Genomic DNA, 21,626 nt, shown 5'->3' on the forward strand with positions numbered 1-21,626 from the left:
GATTGCCATGATGATATGATGGTCGTTAATATCTGAAACGGATAGGCACTACCTACAACCTACAAGAAGAAGAAACTTTATTTAACTTGTATGGGTTCACGTTAGGGACCGTTCAAGTATTACGTAACGCAGGTGGGGGGGGGGGTCAAAAACCTTTAAAAATTGCGTTACGTAATACTTGAACGCTCCCTTACAGGTTTTGTGGCAGGCAAAATAAATACCATGTATATAGATATATAGGTACCTACAGATGTTATTAAGAAAGAAATTATTAATCCCCTAATAAACATACAGGGCCGCCGAGAAGGTGTTGCCCAAGTAGCAATTTTTCGATGCATTGGTTGTCAGTACAAACAAATGCACTGTATACAACCTTGCCCAAGAGTATTTTCAGTTGTTTCGGCCAACTTCCCCTACCCCGACTGACATTACGATGTTACAACGTTAAGTAATACCTTTAGTTTTAGTTATACGGGCAACTAATTTATTACCATTGTGACAACTACATATCACAGTTCAGTTTTTTCAACAAAATCGCAACGACTTAAAAATGTTATAATGCTAAACTAATTTACGCCCTGGCCGACTCTGTAGTTGTCTGTCACGTCACGACCCTAGGTGTTGTTCTAGAGGTGTGACACGTTTGCGGCAACTTCCAGAGGAGAAATAGCTATTTGTATAACAAGGGAGGAAAGTGCTACTTTTCCTCCCGAGAATGAACTTTACGTACAATATAACTGTCAACTGTCAAATATAAGTCAAATTAATAATGTAAACATTGTTATATCAAAATAACAATGTACTGTTTCTTACCATTCTGCAAAATACAGAGTGTTTTATAAATAAACGTTAAAATGTATAGAAACTTACGTAATAGAAAATAGATATTGTACAGGGCGTCAATAAGTTACATTTCATGAATGAAATACCATGACGTCACTTTTACTTTTCCTCCCTAGGGAGGAAAAGTACAATTTTGCTCCCTACAATCAGTTCCGAAAAAGTATACTTTCGGTAAAGGTAGGTGGAAAAAGAATTTTTTCCACCGTGGAAAAAGGTGGAGCGCGTGTGTTTTTTAAAGGTGAAATATCCATATTTGACGGTAATCTGAGATGCGTTTATAAATTTCACATCAGGTAATAAGTCCTTTATGTATTTATATCATATAAATTTAAATACCCAATACGATGTCAAAACAGTTTACTTTTTGGTATTCGCATTCACCATACAGGTGTTAAAAATATAGGTAAAAAAACATAACTAGTCTGACTCCTTGAGCAACCATTGCACGCGCAGGTGCTTTTTATAGTCGCTTCAGTTGTCTTATGCAACGCTTACGAAACGATGCTGCTTAAACAGGAGGTTGCCTAGGCAACCCCAAGTAGCAATTTTTCGACGCATTGGTTGTCAGTACAAACAAATTCACTGTCTACAACGTTGCCCGAGAGCATTTTCAGTTGTTTCGGCCAACGTCCCCTACCCCGACTGACATTACGATGTTACAACCTGTATTATACGGGCAACTAATTTATTACCATTTTGACAACTACATATCACACTTCAGTTTTTTCAACAATCGCAACGACTTAAAAATGTTATAATGCTAAACTAATTATTATATATTTTATTTTGATGGAACTTTTCGATTTATTTAACAACTTGTTTATTTGTTTTTTTAATAGCTGGTTTCCATTCCATTGTTTTATCAGTAGATTTGAGATTTGATAACCATCTTTGTATCTGCTTTAGTAGACAGGGTTGCCAGGTCAGTTTTAACTTTTTCAGTAGTTTTGTTTTCACAAAATCAGTAGATTCTTTTTAGGCCATGTAAATATACAGTAATACAGTGATATGCACATCCGTCCTAAATGTCCCAAGAGCAATTCCACAAAATTGGAAACCTAATTATTCCAAACCACCAACTGGTAATTATCATTTTTTAGCTAAAATCTACTAAATCAAAAACTAAAATATACTTAAGGATTTTTGGGATTTATTTGGGATTTTTTATAATAAAAACAACAGCTAACTTAAGGGGATAGGCGCAAAATGTCGCCTGTTAAAATGTTCAATGTATTTTAAATGTTTTCATTTTTTGCGAATCCTGAGAAAACTAATAAGTATTTTTGAAAAATTTACACGCAGAAAAAAAGATTACATTACTACCCAGGACCGAAAGTCCCTAAAAACTTCTATAATGTTTATTTTAATAAGTTACAGGGGTGAAAAAAAAGAAAGAAATTAGTGTGACTTTTAATTCCAAATATCTCGTTCAAAAGAAACGTTTTGGTTTTTCTAAATAATGCAGTCTTTCATTCCGCGTTTAAATTTTTCAAAAAGACTTATTATAGTTTCTTCATGATTCGAAAAAAATGGATCAAATTCTGTTTAAATATACCAAAAATTTACTAAAAAATATTGCCTACTAGAATTTTTTAAAAAATATCAAAAATCTACCAAAAAAGTAGAAATCTACTAAATGTGGCAACGCTGTTAATGAGAATGATACACTTTTGACACTGGTCACATGACCTCTGTCACCCAATAAGAGGGTGCGTTCTAAAATGGTTTTGACAGTCGGCGCGGCCGGGTTTAGTTGGCGATTGGACTTCTAAGTTGTCTTATCCGTCTAAGGTTGGTAATTAGGTATTTTTTTAGTAATATTGGTAATATTGTTTAATGCGCCATTTTGGTTTTACTTGAGATTTTTGGGATGTAAAGAAAATGAAAACATAGAATATAAAAAATGCAGGTATTTCCTGATAACTTTAAAAGCACCATCAATACATTAAATTTATACAGAACATCTTTAACATAAATTTTGACTTTTATATTAAAATTTGATTTTTTAAATTTGCATATTTTTTGTAAAAAATGTCATAAAAAAAGCAGCGCGTGTGTTTTTTAAAGGTGAAATATGCATTTGACGGTAATCTGAGATGCGTTTATAAATTTCACATCAGGTAATAAGTCCTTTATGTGTTTATATCATATAAATTTAAATACCCAATACGATGTCAAAACAGTTTACTTTTTGGTTTTCGCATTCACCATACAGGTGTTAAAAATATAGGTAGAAAAACATAACTAGTCTGACTCCTTGAGCAACCATTGCACGCGCAGGTGCTTTTTATAGTCGCTTCAGTTGTCTTATGCAACGGTTACGAAACGATGTTGCTTAAACAGGAGGTTGCCTAGGCAACGTCAAGACAACTCAAAAATGGTCCACCAAATCAGTGCAGAATAGGGTCGTCTTTTAGGCAATAACAACGTTGTAAGAAAACGTTGCCACGCAGTAGACAACGTTGTCGCGCCGACAAATTGCTACTTGGGACGTCAAGACAACTCAAAAATCGTCCACCAAATCAGTGCAGAATAGGGTCGTCTTCTAGGCAATAACAACGTTGTAAGAAAACGTTGCCACGCGGTAGACAACGTTGTCGCGTCGACAAATTGCTACTTGGGTGGCCGCCCGTGTGCAACTTAATATTTGCCGCCCCCTTCCAACACTTTAGAAATATGTACATGTACATACTAGTATTTAAAGAAATGTGCAGAAGATGCATAACAATAATAATTTGTAAATAGATAAATACGAACAGTTAGATTAATATCCATGATCCAACGTTCATTATATGTGTATCCTAATTTAATCTTCCATTTAATTGAAATAAACCGTGAATAATATAACATAAACACAAAAAAAAAACTGAAAACGAATTTTTCTGGCTTTCGTTTCAGGAAACATTTTGACAATGTCTTTGTCTTTAATATCCAATGTCGCACACACTTCATGTTCGATAGATAACGTTGCAAAGCACAATTGGTTTTTAAGTTCATCATCGTTTTTAAATTTGGTTATGTCACATATTACACTAAAAAGTCTGTGTGCTGTTAAAGTAATAATTATAACCGTTCGTCAATTGTTGTTATGGCAGTATTCAAAATCTTAAAATAAACATTTATTTCAAATGAGAATTCCAGAGATAATATAGGTTCTTCAGTTCATTCATACTCAAAATGCACTTCTCTTTTTCTAACTCGTTCGTAGGGAAATCTTCTGTAATATCAGGATTTGTAGATATTCTTTGGATTCGATTACAAAATTTTGAAATGACAGTCAGAACGTTTATGTGTGAAATATTTTTTTAAATTATCAATTGCATCAAGTCAAGATTTTATGTCAAATTTTGGGTCGTTGAAGGATTTTTCTAATCACGTTTATTTTACTTAAAATATCTTGTCACACCACAACAGAACACATGAATTTGAATGTTCGAGATTTTTCTACAATCCACTGTGTCTACCGCGCATATTGGCTCCATTATCGTTACCTTGTCCACGCAAATTATTCATATTTATATTTAATTCTTCAAATTCTCTGTAAACTTAAAGAGAGCTTGTCCAGTTATATTGTTCTGAAGCTATTTCTTTGTGACATTTATGTAATTTATTATTCTAAATGGGAAATAAGCCACAATTTAACTTAAAAAAATATTTTTTAAGTTAAATTATGGCTTATGTCCCATTTACAATAATAAATTACTTGTCCAGTTACATCAGTTACTGGAGAAGAGCCCAAGAAATATTCAAATATCCGAACTGAAAGTTGAAACACACCATACTACAATAATTGTTATTTGTTCCACGTGCGTTATATCTGGACTACGATCTAATATAATATAAAAATATTTAGACTGGTAAAAAAAGAACTATAAATGATAAATGAAACGGATTTTAGTATTATCAGGTAATAATAATAATTATTGTTTGGAATATTAGAGGTTAGAATGAAAATTATCTGAATCATTACTATTTAACTACCGGGTGTCCACTTATATTTTCACCCATTTTAACTGCCTATAACTTCTAAACGCCTCAAGATAGAAATATGCGGTTTTCGCTGAAATGTTTTATTTTAGTAAAAGTTTTGTCTGAATGGATTGAACTTTTTATATAGTTTTCAAATACGAAAACAAAAATGGCGGATTTTTGAAAAAAACTTTGTTGATTTTTTTTAATGGAACACCCAGTATATTTTTTTGTAAATGGAAAGAAAGGTCCTTCACCTATCTAGCGATATAAAGTTTTTCAAAATCGGTTGTCAAATCATTGAGTAATTAATTTTTAAAATGAGAGGTGCAGCATGGATATCACATAACATAATATCAATTTATGTGATTTCCACATTGCATCTCTCATTTTAAAAATTAATTGCTCAGTCATTTGACAACCGATTTTAAAAATTTTTATATCACTGGATAGGTAAATGAACGTTTTTTCAAATTTTTAGGTAAATGACCATTTTTTATAACGCTTTTAAATAAAAAATGGCGGATTTTTGAAAAAGAAAAACGTTGTTGACTTTTTTTTATTAAAACACCCAGTATACTTGTTTGTAACTTGAAAAAATGGTCATTTACCTATCCAGCGATATAAAAATTTTTAAAATCGGTTGTCAAATGGCAGTAATTAATTTTTAAAATGAGAGATGCAATGTGGAAATCACATAACATAATATCAATTTGTTTAGTCACGTTATTTAGGTATGTGACATCCACGTTGCACCTCTCATTTTAAAAATTAATTACTCAGTGATTTGACAACCGATTTTGAAAAACTTTGTATCACTGGATAGGTGAATGACCTTTCTTTCAATTTACAAAAAAATATACTGGGTGTTCCATTAAAAAAAGGCAACCACGTTTTTTTCCAAAAATCCGCCATTTTTTTTCGTATTTGAAAGCGATATAAAAAATTTAATCCATTCAGACAAAACTTTTGCTAAAATAAAACATTTAAGCGAAAACCGCATATTTCTATCTTGAGCCGTTTAGAAGTTATAGGCAGTTAAAATGGGGGAAAATATAAGTGGACACCCGGTATTTGAATTTATTTTCGTTTAAAAGAAGTATTATCGTCAGTGGCCTGCCTTTGGCCGCCCCTATGTTTGGCCGCCTGTGTGCGATGCACACTTTGCACACATGGTAGCGGCGGCCCTGTAAACATAATATAGGTACTTAACTTTTATTTTATGCACACTTTAATGATATATTATGTATATCCTATAATCGGTAATCAGTCATCCAGCCTACAGACGAAGACTCATGTGTCTGCCAAATAACAAAAAATAGAGAAGCCGAATAAAGAAAGCGCAGATTACATAAATTGACATGTTAAATGTTAATGTTCATAGAAACTTAAATTATTTTATCTTTTTAAAATAAGAAATTTTAAAAATTTAGTCAAATACTGGCTGACTAGTGCCATCTAGTGGTTGTCTGTTGTAAATATAGAGGTGTCTCATTTTTAAAGTTCTCATAAACACACAATAATAATTCTTTATTTTTATCATTATTTTAAATTTGTTTGGCTTCAAAAACTTAATATTCAAAGATTTAAAGATTTAAGACCGTGAACAATAATATTAAAAATATGAGTTAGGTAATAAAGGAGAATAAATTAAAAAAGAAAATAATATTATAATGTGCTAAACAAATAATATGAATTCCTTTTGTACCCAGGACTTATTATTGTTTCATAAATTTTTCTAAATACTAGATAAAAAAGCAAAGCATAAAAATGTTAATAGAAGAAAAGTCAACATTTTTTTGTTAATCAAATTTCAAAATATGATTTATGGTGCCACCTACAAATTGACTTGTAAGGAGTGGGGTCTATGATTTACACAATGGCCCTAAAATAAGGGATAGTTTTCTTGAATACGTTACGGTAATTCTGCTTTTCTCAAAGTGCCTTACAGGTTTCTATAAAAGGGCGACCTTTTGTGCGTCCTAAGGAAATTTAGTTTATTAAAAATACACCAGAGAGCCCTTTTGTTCCGACATATAATTTCTGCGCGCCCTCTTGCCTCAAATGTGCTAGCTATACTGTCGTTCTTCAAAGATATCTCTCACAGCTTCCCCTTTGCCGTATGTGTTTCACATCTAAACGATAGATGGCGCATGCTGTGAGTATTTTAAATAAAATCATTGAGAGTATTGATTTTATTGTAAAAAAGGGACATACTGACCCGTATTTTAAAATTTAATTATATCCGAATGAGACCTTTTGTTGGGAGAACAGGTTACAGGATAACCCATATTTTAACTAGCAGCATTAAAATATAGGCAAAGAAAATAAAATTTGGTGTTCATTGGTGCCACTAAAGTGTGCGGTCTACCGTTGCGATTCTGCTAACGCTTGCGGTCTACCGAGGGATGCGGTGTATAATAATACAGTCGAACCCGCTTATTGGAATAGCCTTTGTACCAAGCAAAAGTATTCCTATAACCGGGATATTCTAATAACCGATCATTTGTGTCTAGTAAATCCGTTCCGGTACCTCAAATTTATGTTCCTTAAACCGGGATATTCCTATAACCGGTATTCTAATAAGCGGGTTCGACTGTATAATTACCTTATTACCTATATAACACATACCTGTAAGGCCTTACAATACCTGAGTACCCAGATAACACAAAGACATCTTAAAGAAATCTAAAAGATAACTCACTAAAGATATTTTAGACGTCTTAAAGATGTCTGGTATTTCCGGAAAGATATCTTTATGACGTCTTAAAGATGTACGGATGTTACAAATCCTTACATCTTAAAGATGTCTTTTTTGTATATTATTAATGTGTTTAGGATAGCTTTCTTTTTAATTTTTTATGAAATATTTTAAACGAACTTTTAATAAAAATAATTAGGTTCTAAAAATACGTTTATTGCTATTAAAATTTTACATGTACATGTAGAATAAGCTTTACCAATTATCAGATTTGCAATTCTGGTATCACAAAACTTTTGTTTGCCTTTTTGTACCAGCCAACTGTACTTAGAGCTTGCTCATTGCTAATAATTAATTTTCCAACTCTTTATACAAAATCATAGGCTCTTGATCCTCCTACTTTAACAAGCTCCGATACCTACCTAAAAAATATATTTTTAAGAGCATATTGTTAAGGTAAGCTGTTGAATTAGGAGACATGCATTTACTCTTGATAACAAAGTTAACTTTTTTACTTTAATAATATAACAATCTAAATCTAAACTAACTGCATTATTAAAATGTGTAGTCTTCTAAATATCCCTCAAATAAAACCATATTGGAAATACCACTAAAGTCACTGATGTGAAAAAGCTTTTGTTTGGAGTTTGTCTTTTTGCTACCAGCTCTTGTCTTAAATGTTTTACTAACCTGACCTAACTTTTAAATTCGTAATTAAGAAAAAATGTCTTAAATATGATGTTTAAAAGATATCTTAAATTTGGCGTTTTAAAGATATCTTAAATTTGGCGTTTTAAAGATATCTTTTAAAAGTCTTAATTGAGACCTAAGACATTAATGCCTGGTTGCACCAACAGATCTTAAGTTCCAGATTTGCTAAGCTCTACTTATAAATAGGGCCTCCTTGAGTATCACTTATGTTGCACCATAATTTTAAATTCTTACCTTATTATCAATTATATCTATTATTTATTATGGTATTCTTATTGTAATATATTATAATTACATTATATTAATTCTTATGATATTCTCGACTTAAGCTTAAGATCTGTTGGTGCAACCGGGCATAAGACCATATTTGGTTGTAAATAAGATATCTTAAAGATGACCTGTGCTGTATGGGTAATCTTTTCTCAGATTAATGTTTGAATACAATAATGAAAGGCAACACTCCGTTTGTTCCTAGGCCACATACTGAGAAATAATAAGTATTAATATGCTCAACAAATATCTAATAAAAAAAAATCAAGAGAAAGAAAGGACTAGGAAGGAAAAGACTATCGTAGCAAGAATGCAAGAAACATCCGACAACCGACAATGAACAAGGCTAAATTTTGAACAGCTAATAAGAATAGTGAAGACAGAAGATTTTGCAATTGTAGTAGTCAACCTTAATTGAGAAGAGGGCACTTTAAGGAAAAGATACAATCTTTTGTAAGATCCAATACCTCAGGCAACCAAATAACGTTAACAAAACGTTGAAAATACGTCATAATTATCACCAAACCACGTCAGTTTATCACGTTTTTTCGGCGTCGAATGTCACGTAAATTTGTCCCACTATAATTGACGTCATTTTTATCATGTTTTAAATACCTACCTGGTATCAAAAACCTAGTTTTTAGGTCGTTTTTTAGATTTATTTTTCATTTTATAGTTTTAAACTGGCACACTAATTATTCGTATTGTTGGTATTGCAATTTTTCCATTTAACTGTTTTAAATTTAGCCCTTAGGCTAAAAGTAAATCAATTTTAAGACTCTCTGAAATGAATAGAATTACAATACCCGCAATGCAATATTTCACTTTTTATATATACTTACACTATCAAAACTGAAACAATATATAAACTAATAAATAATTTATTAACAAATTATCCAGCATAATATCTTAATTTAACGCAGTACATTACTGCCCTCCTCAAAAAAAACGCGGTATGTGCAGCCAACTTAAAACCGAGAAATCGGCTCTCAAAGTTTTTTCTCAGAACTCTATACATTTTGACAACTTTTTAAAGCAAAACATGTTCTAATGATAGCTGAAATAAATAAAAATATATTCTTAAAAAAATCATGTTTTTATCAAAGCTGTAAATAAAAAGTCATATACCGCGTTTTAATTGAGCAGCGGACATATTACTGGATCAGAAATAGTGCCGTATCTGCATTTTATTTACAAATAGGATTTTTTACAAGGAAGAATAGTTACCAAAAAAGAAAAATAAATAGCTTATAATTGTTTATTATATACGCAAAATAGCTACACGTCATAAATGTTGAAAATACGATCTCGCGACGCGAGTCTCGATAAAAACGCGGTAAATGCGCTGTGCTCAATTAAAACTCGGCAAGTACATGATACTCGCTAGCACATACCGCTTTTTAGTTGAGTACTTTTTAGATACCGCATTTTAATTAAGCAACTATTGAAATTTAGCACATACGGCATATTCCAATTTGTTTATTTTGGTATCAAATAAAATGATACCTACGGCTTTCAGATATTCTAGAAGCATAAATAAAGTCACAAGGAAACCACATATAGCAAAAACTCGATAGCAAAAACAACTCATTGTTGGGAATACCTGTATACAGTAGTACATGAGCATCATTTTTATTTTACCAAACAAAGCAGGTAAACAATAAATGAAAAATTTCTTATGACCATTTAATATAAACGAAATCGTTTGGAGTCAAAGTCAATAAGCTCCTCCCAATTTTGTGACAGCAGACTTAGGCTATCTGAAATGAAAACGTTTTTTTAAACGTATTTTAACGTCATTAATCTTACGTATTTTAAGTCACCTACAAAAGACGTCTATATGACGTAATGTTCAAACACCTGTATATATTCAACCAAAAACTGACGTTTCATCGACGTTATTGGCGTCACTTGGTTGCCTTAGACTAAGTCCTGTTTATTTAACTCATAGAGGTGGTATGACAGCTGGAGATCTACATCACAAAAGCTGGGATGATAGAACAACCAGGAATCCTAGGGGTGAAGTCGCAAATTAAGCAGTACCCGAACGCTATGACTTTGTGATATTACTTGTAAGCAGTGGTCAATTTTCCGCGAGGTTTGAGGAACCCAAAAAAGCAGTACCGGAACGGCGTTCCGGTGCGTTCCTGCTCCACTACACTCCTGTAGTATCCTACAAGAAGGAGAAGAATAAGAAAATATTTATTTAACCCCAATTCAGAACGGGGAAAATTCACATACCTAATAGAGAGGTCTGAAAGTGACAACAACTCACTAGAAATGTTGTACAAAGCTTTGTTTTTGTTTATTTCTGAGAAGAGTGTAGATAGTGCCTGCTTAGATATGTTTATTTTTTTTATATGTTTGGTATATTTATGATTATCTGTTTATATTATAATGGAAAAGCTTTTTAACAGGGCTTGCCGTTTTATGCAAGTTAATATATCTAATATTGCCCCTAAAAGAATTATTAGACAAACCTTTCTTTTAGCGCTTTTGAAAAATTGTAATAAAAATTTTAAATATATAGTAAATAACATGATATAATAACTATTTAACTATAAATAAAGTAGGTACAACGAAAATTTATAACAAATATAGGTAGGTACATATAAGAAGGGGAAGTACCTACAGCTAAGCATTTTAATATACCTATAACAGTAGACGATAAGCAAATCTGATTTAAAAAAATTTATAATTACGCCAAACAACTTACTTCACATTTAATTGACATAGGTAGGTACGTACCCGCTTGATCCTAAAAATCTTCATACTGATTTATACAGATTATTACATCTTTCTGTAATTTTTTATATCAAATTTATATACTATGAGACGCCTAGAAGCCTTTGAAATGTGGCTTTATTGCAGATTGCTTAGAATATCATGATCATGAACACAATGCATAGATAGATGGATAGATACTTTATTGGAAATAATAATACAAAAGCACTTTTACAAGTCAAATATAAATATAAACGAAAAATAAAAATAAAGACGTTAATGGGCAAATCTACATACATAGCCATTTCAGGCCTGAACTTTTTTTGAGTGAAAATGAAGTTTCCCTTTGAATAAATACGATATACGGTATTTAAAAAGGTGTAAAAAATGCAGAAAAAAAATTCATAGTTTGAATCTCTCACAAATGACATGTCACGTTCGTGTGCTCTCGGCTTATGTTCTATGAATGCAGGATCGTAAGTGTGTGAAAAAATTCACTTTTATTAAACGTAAAACACTATTAGGACCAAATAACAATTGTTTTTATAATTTTTTGATATGCTATTACATAATAACTAAAATAAAACAAACATTTTTTGCTGAAATGTCATATCTTTCCATTGCCTCCTTGCCGAAGAAGAGCTCGTTGAAGGAACAAGTTCTTCATCCAATACAGGTTCTTCAATATCCTTGTCATCGGTGTTATTTTTAAATATTTGATCCTCAAAAGCATCATCATTTTCTCCATCTAAATCTTCTATTTTGGACTAGTTATTATAATTTAACAACTCTAGAGCCAAATCGTGGGTGAGAGGCACACCTGTAATTAGGAAAAATACTTGTATCATTTAAATAGAGAAAAATTAATAAAAAGTCAAACCAATAAATATTTAGTATTTTTAATTTCCTGCTATTGAAAATTGAATGTGTGACGACAACTCACTGTCGTGATATTCAAATATTACGGAACAAGATCTCTACAAACAAACCAATAATTTCTTAAATCTTGTTTATTATCTGTTGAACGGTGATAAAGTTGAAACTTTATCACAGTTGGCTATGTGTGAGACACTGTATAATGTATAATGCCAAATTGCAACCTTTGAATATTTGAAACAATGTGTATTTTTTGGGTATATTTTAGTGTAATCTATTCTTTATCTATAATTACACAACAGGGTTCAGTATTGGATCCTTTAATTTTTCTAATCTTTATAAATGACATCACTAATTTAAAAATCGATGGAAACATTTTTATTTTTGTTAATGATACAAGTATCACTTGGAGCAACTCAAATATTGCAACTCTTCATGCAACCATAGTTTCTGATCTACTTACAATAAAAACGTGGTACCTACGACTCTCATTTACTCTCTTTTAAGGTCGATAAGACATTAGCATTATTCAACCCTTGCTTCTTAATAACAGCCAGATTAGTACCGTTGACTGTGTAAAATTTCTTGGTATTTTTTTAGACAGAAAACTGAAATACTCCCTTCTTATCGGTTTGTTAAGTAAGAAACTAGCCTCAGCTTGATATGCAATAAGATCTGTTTCGAAGAAATTCAATTTTGCATCTTCCAAAATAACATATTTTGCTTTGTTCGAGTCTGATCTTCGATATGGTTTTCCTTTTTGGGGTTCTAGTACAGTTGCCTAATCCGATATTATTTTTAAATTAAAAAAAGAGTAATAAGGTATCTGTTTGGCCTCAAAAGAACAACAAATTGCAGAAGCTACTTCAAAGATCAGGAATTTTAACATTTCCTTCATATATTTCCTTATATTCCTTATATATTCTTGAAACTGTTTGCTTAATTTGTAAACAACTATATGTCTTTCAAGCCAGGCGCGGATCCAAGGGTGGGGCAATGGGGTCAATTGCCCCCTCCTTGAGACTTCACCTGGTGTCGCCTTTTTTTAAAGAAAGAGATAATTACGATTGAAAATAAATAGTGAGTTTTGTGTCCTGTTGACAACTGAAAAACGGAATGAAACATAAAACAGAATTTCTTCTCCAAAGTACGTGTTCTCAGTCTTACTGTATGGTGTCAAGTCTTGGACTGTGAATAAAATCGATCTACTTACCTAAATCGCCTTGAGGCTTTCGAAATGTGGTTCTATAGAAGAATTTTGAAAGCATCTTGGGTACAGAAGATTCGAAACTCCACAATACTAGAACGTCTCAGCAAGACTACTGAGATTGTAGAAGGCATCAAGAAGAGAAAAGTGGAGTATTTTGGACATGTAATGAGAAATTTTAAATATAGGTTGCTACAAAATATTATGCAAGTGAAAATAGAAGGCAAACGAAGTCCAGGACGAAAAGCACTTCGTGGTTGATTTGAGGTGGCAGTGAATAAAACTAAGACAGCTATGATAGTAAGCAACGTTCTGCAAGGACATGGTACATGAAGAAAAATAAAGTAACAGCCCATACCGAAAAAGAAAAAGAAGAAGGGTTATGAGAAAATTTTTATTTCATTGCCCCCTCCTTGCAAGGTTGCTGCATCCGCCGTTGTTTCAAGCAAGACCTAATCATGCTTACTCCACCAGAAATTCAACCTTTGATGTTTATTTACCGATCCCGTCCACTGAATTAGTAAAGAAATCTATATTGTATTCTCATTCTGCAAAAAACCATACAACCATCTCCCTTTACAACTTAAATCTGCAACATCTTTCCCCAACTTCCGTAAAATGACAAATGCCTATCTATCTGAAAGACCATACCTACTATTCGGTAGAATAGTTTCTTAATGGATAACTAAGAAAGTACAGTTATAATAGCTTTATGTACAAGTAACTATTTTTTTTACGACAGTGTATGTAATAACATATTCATTATTCTCTATTTTTGAATAGATAATAACACCTAGGGGTCTCCAACTTCTTGAAAATTTCAAGATCTTGTCTTGATCTTGTCTTGATTTCAAGACAAGATCAAGACAAGAAGTAATTTTAGATTTCAAGAAAAGACAAGAAATTTTATGTCAATACCAAGATTTCTTGTCAAGAAAACAAGAAATCTTGAAATATCTTGACTAATAATGAAAACTCTAAAACGTATTTATATGTGAAAAAGATAACATTATTTTGACATATCATAACATATTTTAATTTGTTGAACACTTTTTTTGCTAAATCCTTTGTTACTTACCTAATCCTGTTGAAAATAAAATTGCAAACTAGATTTTATTTTAAATAATTTTAAATTTAGCACCATTTTGAAATCGGAATTGATAAGCCATGAATTAAGGCAGATAACACTTCTCACGGAGTCAACAACCAGCCGATTTCTTGGTTTTGTTCTTGTTGAAAATAGTCTATCCGCAGGTAGAGATGTTACTGGCGTTTCCAGAAAATCCTTGGCCATTTTCGATAATGACGGATAGATGTTTTTGTGTCTTCTCCACCAATCAAGTATATTCTCAGAATCTTCTGACCTATTATAGGCCCATTTATATATTTTTCAATTTCATACTTCAAAGATTGTAAGTTATCATTATCAGCTTTCTAAATAATATCTAAATCAAGTTCGTTATCTTCTTTTTTCAGACTAAGTGCTGGCTCTGGTATTGGATTCTGTAAATAATTCTGGGATTTATTACAGTAGTTAGCTTTAATTATTTCTTCAAATTTTTGTACTGCTTCTGATTGTAGAAGCTTTCCCCAAGATGAGGGGGAAAATGCCTCTACTTTGTTCCGAGGATCCAAAATAAGAACTATATAGTGTAATATACAATTATAGTTTTTCAGTATTTTATCTCTGGCACTTTGAATGCAGTAACGTCTCTATCAATTTTATTATCAAATTCATGAGCCCAATATTTCCAGTTTAACTAAAAGTAAGTGTACTCCAATTAGCACCATTGGGAGTGTGCAATATTTTTCTCCTTCGAGTATTGCAGAAAGTGTTTTAAAACTTCTCAGACACCTACTGGCAAAATTTACTGATCAGAACCCATTCTTCATTTAATATTTTGCAATTACATATTTAGATTTTTGATGTCGCAAAATATAGTTAAAACATTTTTTACACTTAAACACCATGTTGGTAGTCATTTAGTCATCTTACAATTTATGGCCTCGCAAGCACTTAAGCTTAAGTTGCATTTGCCCTGAGTTTTTGATATTTTTTGACAAGATGTTTAATTTGACTTTACAGGAGAGTTAAAATCCAAAGCATTATGATTTATATCATTTTATACTTCGATCTTATCCTCCAAATAATCAAAATCCTTTTCGATGTCGACACTGTTATGATTTGGTTAAATCATTTTTATGAAATCCTGGACAGCTAAGTTAAGATTATGTGCGAAACATACAAAATACTCTCAACGCAATAAGAAGGTCGCCGGGGAATCACCGGACCGGGCAATCAAGAAATTTCAAGATCTTGAAATTTCTTGAGTCAAGACAAGTTATAAGATGTCAAGAAAACGTCAAGACAAGATTTTTTAAAATTTCTTGATTTTTTGTCAAGACAAGAAAAGAAGTTGTTGTCAAGACAAGAAGTCTTGTCTTGCCGACCCCTAATAACACCCATTACTTTACTTGTGAGTAATACTTCATTACTCACGGGTTGAAGTAAGATTCAAATGGTGCATGCCACTTTTAAATAAGTTTTATAGATACATGTTAGTCGTATGTAAACAGCAAATAAAATTGCTTAAACTTATTATTTATTTAATACAATATTATTGTAATCTATATCAATAATTAACTTCGAAAAATATTTAATGGATTTTTCTGTAGCAATGGGTCAGTATACTTATTTTTTTCCGGTTATACCTTGTTTACCATGAATTTTGACGTTTATTGGAATTCATAACTTATATTGTGTTTATTTTATAAAGTTATTTTGTATTAAATATTATTAAAACATATTATATAGAGTTATATTATTCTGTAATATATTAAATATAAATAATGTACATTATAACTTTATAAAATACGTCCACCGACGCACCGACCACCGATAATAACCACTTCCTATTTATTACATTGACAGTAGGTACAAATTTGTGATTATAATTTTTCGGAAACAAATAGAACTTGAATTGGCTATTTCTTGTTGTATTTTTACAATACATAAAACAGCATTTGTTAATAGTAGGCAACCAATTATTCAGACGCGTACCATTGGTAGACAACATATTTATTTTTGTAAATTATAATTTTAATCTAGAGTACCTACTTGATAATTATATTTTTTTTCTAATTAAAATAAAAAAGGTCGTAGAAAAAGTATAGTATTCTATTTGCATGTAATGGCTATTACTCACTCTGGTGAATTACGACACTCGTCTTCGGCTCGTGTCGCAAACTTCATCATCGAGAGTAATAGCCATCATTACATGCTCGTTGAATAATATACTATTATCTATATTTGGGTGTGATATTCTATATACAGTTTTTGCTGCTTTTGAACGTTTTTAGCACTATCCCATATCCGTCGTGGAAAAGGGCCCTGCGACAAACTTTGATAGGGGGCCCTTGTGGGGCTAGCTACGCCACTGTATCATTTATCACACAAAATACATTAGCTACGACCTAATAATTCTGACAAAAAGTTGAACAGAAGTTCCAACTTAAAAAGATTTTAGATTAGAATGCGACGAAAGGTTTATAAATAAAGAAAAGGGTGAAAATAAAAATATGCTGATTGATATCATGTAATTTAGTAGGTATCATAAAAAGAGATCAAACTCATCTAAATCAGAAACCTGATAAAAAATCCAAACAGTTAATACAGAAAATCGCTGTTATAGGTACCTATGTACTAAATACATAGATATTCTTTTCCTATACTAATTGGGAAATAATTTAACTTGAAAAATGATTTTATTGACGTTTCGACTTCCATTTCGGACGTCGTTATCAAAATACAAAATATTAATAATTAATTTTAATTTTATTAATATTTTATATTTTGATAACGACGTCCGAAACGTCAATAAAATCCTTTTTCAAAATTGTGGCTTATTTCCCAATTAGAATAGTAAATTACATAAATGCCACAAAAAATTATAGCTTCAGAATAAGTAGATATTCTTATTCTAAAGTCCAACACTAAGGAAAGCGCCCTACATACAATAGCTTTCCTAAAGTCAAAACACAGAATAATAATAATCACATTTTAATTGATTTTAATCAATATTATTTTTAGTTTATTGTTTGAGCTTTTTGCAATAAGGAAAATGCTAGATTTTCATCCAAAAAACGAAAATTAACCCTTATCTGTGTATTATCAGCATTAAGCAGGAGATTGGCTGTTGTTATGCGCCGCCTTTTAGCGTCGTCGTATATGACGCAAGTCGTCGGTCGGACAATAGCCTTTGAAAACGCATTGTTCGCCCGCTGCTCCCCGGGCGCACGCCCAGCAGGAACAATAGACTTTAGCAGACAACAGCAGGCGGAGTCACTGCAATACGGTATTGTTCATTTGTCGGTATTGTGCGAGGGACGATACGTCTTATACCAATAAGTTCCTGCTGAAATTCGCTGTCACTCGAAAAGCATTGTTAGACCAGGGCATTTAGCACTAAAAACACCGGAATAAATAGATTTTTAAATACAGCATTTATCGACTTTTTGCGTTGCTTTCAGGATGATGTCAGGAAAAAATTATACAATAGAAAAATAGATGGAAATGCATAATTGCATTTTAAAGTGTAAGGGAAAGTGGGGGAATGGTGCGCACTTAAGCATTAATCGCTTCTGCTGTAAATTATTTAAATCTTTCATAACGGCCAGGACGTTTAAGTAAGCTCTAATTATTCTACTTTGAAAACGTAAAATTAGTTTTAGAGAAATACAAAGTGCAAAAGCATAATATTAAAAAAAGAAAAGAAATGCCTTTGCGCACGATTGCCCATCCATGAGGGTAATCATGCGCACGGATTGGGAAATGGTGCGCACTAAATTAATATTGGAAAAAACCTTTCTTGTTGCTTTCTGTCCCTCCTTTCTCTTGAGGTTCTCGTCCCTTAATCGTCTTTTTTCCTGAGCTTCCTCCAATTTTGTATTCAATGGCGTGCTTGTAAGGATTTCCGATTGTTACTTGTTACGAGATTTTCTATTAATTTCTGGTTTAACTGTTTTTGCTATTATTGGAGCAAAAGCGAAAAATGAATTTTCCTTAGATCTAGGTTCCTAAGGATAAACATTTGTAATATCTAACATTAACTCATCAGTAAATGTATTTTGTTTAGACGTTGTAGAAGCCCCCGGTAGAAAATCGGCGTTTACTATCCTTTGGATTGGTAGGAGCAAAATCGTCCTCATTAAATATATCGGGATCTAACGGACATATTCCAGATGCACTAAATCCTGACACTGTCTTCTCCATAATGGCTAATTCATAAATGCTTTATTTAACAGCTCAGCGACGTCACTTTCGGTTATTTTTGACGACCTGTTAGACTGATAGAGATCATATTCTCTATAATGGATATTCTTTAAACGACTAAAGAAAGTCATGTTCAAAGATGATGATCCTGAAGATCTGAGGTGTGTGGTGAAAGTGATATCATATGCATGTTTTTTAGCAAAATTATATGCATCAATAGACATATGGCTGAAGTGGTTATCCAGCACTAAAATGATGGGATCATTTGCTTTGCATGTCTTACAAAATGACACAGCCACTCATAAAAAAGTTCTGTGTGCATCCATCCGTTTTGGGGACATTTGTATATAAAGCATCAAGAAGTCCATTTTTCACAAGTGTTAGAGACATTATTTTACGAGGATAGATCAACATAGGGGAATATAATTTCCTGCAGCACTCATGCAGAAAAAGGCTAAATGGCTAAAAATGGTAATGTTAATATTTAACACGCATACAGCATAAGAAAGTTGCTTTCATTTAATCTTCTGTAATAAGCTTTGTCTCCATCTTTATACATTTTTTCACAATTTTCTTATTACAGTTTTTATAAAGTAATAAAGTTATCAGTCTTAAAACCAGGCCATTTCGAAATAGTAGGTATGAGCCACAGTTTGAAAATCTTTCTACCTATCATCCACAGTAGAATCAGAGATAAATGTGAAGAAGACCAGGATGAAACACAATTTGGCTTCAGAAATGGACTGGGAACCCGGGACGCACTCTTTGCACTAAATGTATTATTGCAGAAATGCCGAGATCAAAGGAAAGACGTCTTTGCTGTATTTATTGTCTATGAGAAGGCCTTTGATCGAGTACATCATCACAAATTTATTAAAGGATAAAGGAGTTGGTAGTCAAGATGTACGAATCATAGAAAAATTATACTGATGTCAAACAGCGACAGCTTGCATAAATGAAAAATCAACAGGAATATAGGTGTCAGACAGGGTTGTATACTGTCCCCACTGTTATTCAATTTATATTCAGATAGAATATTTAAGGAAGCACTGCATAATTTGGAATGGGGTGTGAAAGTTAATGGAATTCTGATAAATACAATCAGATATGCAGACGATACAGTTGCGATTATCCGAGTCTAGGTTATCCGAGCCCCTCGGTTAACCGAGGCAAAAGTCATAACTGGTGAGTTAAAACTTTCAACCTTGGCGCAACATCGTCGCATCAAAAATAGGAATGAAGCTTACGCAAAAATCAATCGAACTTTTTTAAACAGTAATATTGATAAGGCAAATGTTTTTATCTTTTATAGACAGTAGATACTGTATCAGTTTTGTCATTAAAATGTCTACAGTTATGGTCATTTACGTGTTTTTCTATGAATATAACCAAGCTCAGTGTTAACCGAGTTTTTCCGTATCCAAAGTAGTCACGGTCCCAATTACCTCGGATAATCGCGAGTCTACTTTTAAGTGATGATACGAATGGATTACAACACCTTTTAAATGCCATTGACGCAGTGGGAAGAGAAGATAACATCAAATATAGAAAGATGGCCTATTTTGGACACGTAGTAAGGAGAGACCGGTATAATATTCTTCAACTTGTGTAAAATCGAACGACGCAGAGGAATTGGTAGAAAGCAGGCCTCTTGGTTGAAGAATATCCGGGAATGGACAGAAATAAAGAAAGCAGAACAACTATTTAGAATAGCTCGAGATAGAGACAGTTTCGTCATGTTAATAGACAACGCCAAGGGGACTTGATAGGGCACGTTAAGAAGAAGGTATTTCTTCGTCTTTTTCTCTATTTCGGAAAATGTGTCGATTATTTAACGGAATTAAATTTTTATTAATAAAAGGAACCCCCTTCGGGCCCTTCCGAGACCCGGGCCCCTGGGCGCCCGCCCCAAGCGCCCAGTGAATAAACCAATTAGTTTTGTTATATTTATACCTATTTCACTTAAATGAATATATGTGTTTCTTTCAAGTAGTTTATGAGTAATTTAATATTTTCATTTTATGACAACTTAGTAGATATTCTATACTAATTGGAATATGCACTTGTGTTTGTCGTAAATTGTAATATAATTGATTTATATATCTCTCGTTAATTTTGCATTCAAAGAAAATATGATTCAAATCTCTAATCCAAACATTATCACAAAAACAAACTGATGAATTAACTATTTCTAATTTGTGCAGATATGCCTCATATTTTCCGTGTCGAGTTTTTAATCTGACGATAGTAGAAAATAAATATTATACTTTGGCAGGTTACACTTATCTATCCCTTACAGGGATGCATCACTATCCCTTACAGGGATGTAAGGGATAGTGATACGCAACGTATAGCCTCTCCTATCCAAATGTCAACCTCACCTGCCCGCGTCATGATCTTGATTCTGGTCATCCGGTGCATCCTGCTAGATAACAAACGAGGCTCTAACGTCCGAGTGATTGCCGGTATAAGCAATCCCCCACTTACCTACCAACGACTTCGGGCGGATGAGTTGGTAAGTGGTAGGGCATTCTTTTGTCCTAGGGTTGGGAAACTGGCCCTAAAGGCGGATGAACCGAGAACTAGGTCAACGGCGTAAGGATGTAGCAGGCAAGGAGAAACCACTACATTAAAGATCCATATGGATATCCCTTGTACATCTATCATGGCTACAGCTTTGAGAGTGAAGACTACTGATCATGTATATTGGAGTGCAAGATCCGGCAGGGGAGGAATAACAACACAGAACCATGGGGCCTCCCAGGTCGTTAGCAAGCGAAACCCCCAAGTAAAGGGAAAGGATACGCCTAGAAAAATTAAGCAGTTTATTAAAATATGCACCTGGAACGTCAAGACCATGAGACCATGTACGAAGCAGGCAAGATTTATAATGCCATCCATGAAATGGAAAGACTGAATATCGATATAATGGGCATCAGTGAAATGCGATGGCCTGATGCCGGACAATGTCAAATAAACGAGCACCAAGTATATTACTCTGGAAATACAATGAGCATGGCGTCGGAATAATTTTAAATAAACAAATAAAAAAA

The sequence above is a fragment of the Diabrotica virgifera genome, chromosome 5 (assembly GCF_917563875.1).
Source record: "Diabrotica virgifera virgifera chromosome 5, PGI_DIABVI_V3a".
NCBI classification, from domain to species: Eukaryota; Metazoa; Arthropoda; class Insecta; order Coleoptera; family Chrysomelidae; genus Diabrotica; species Diabrotica virgifera.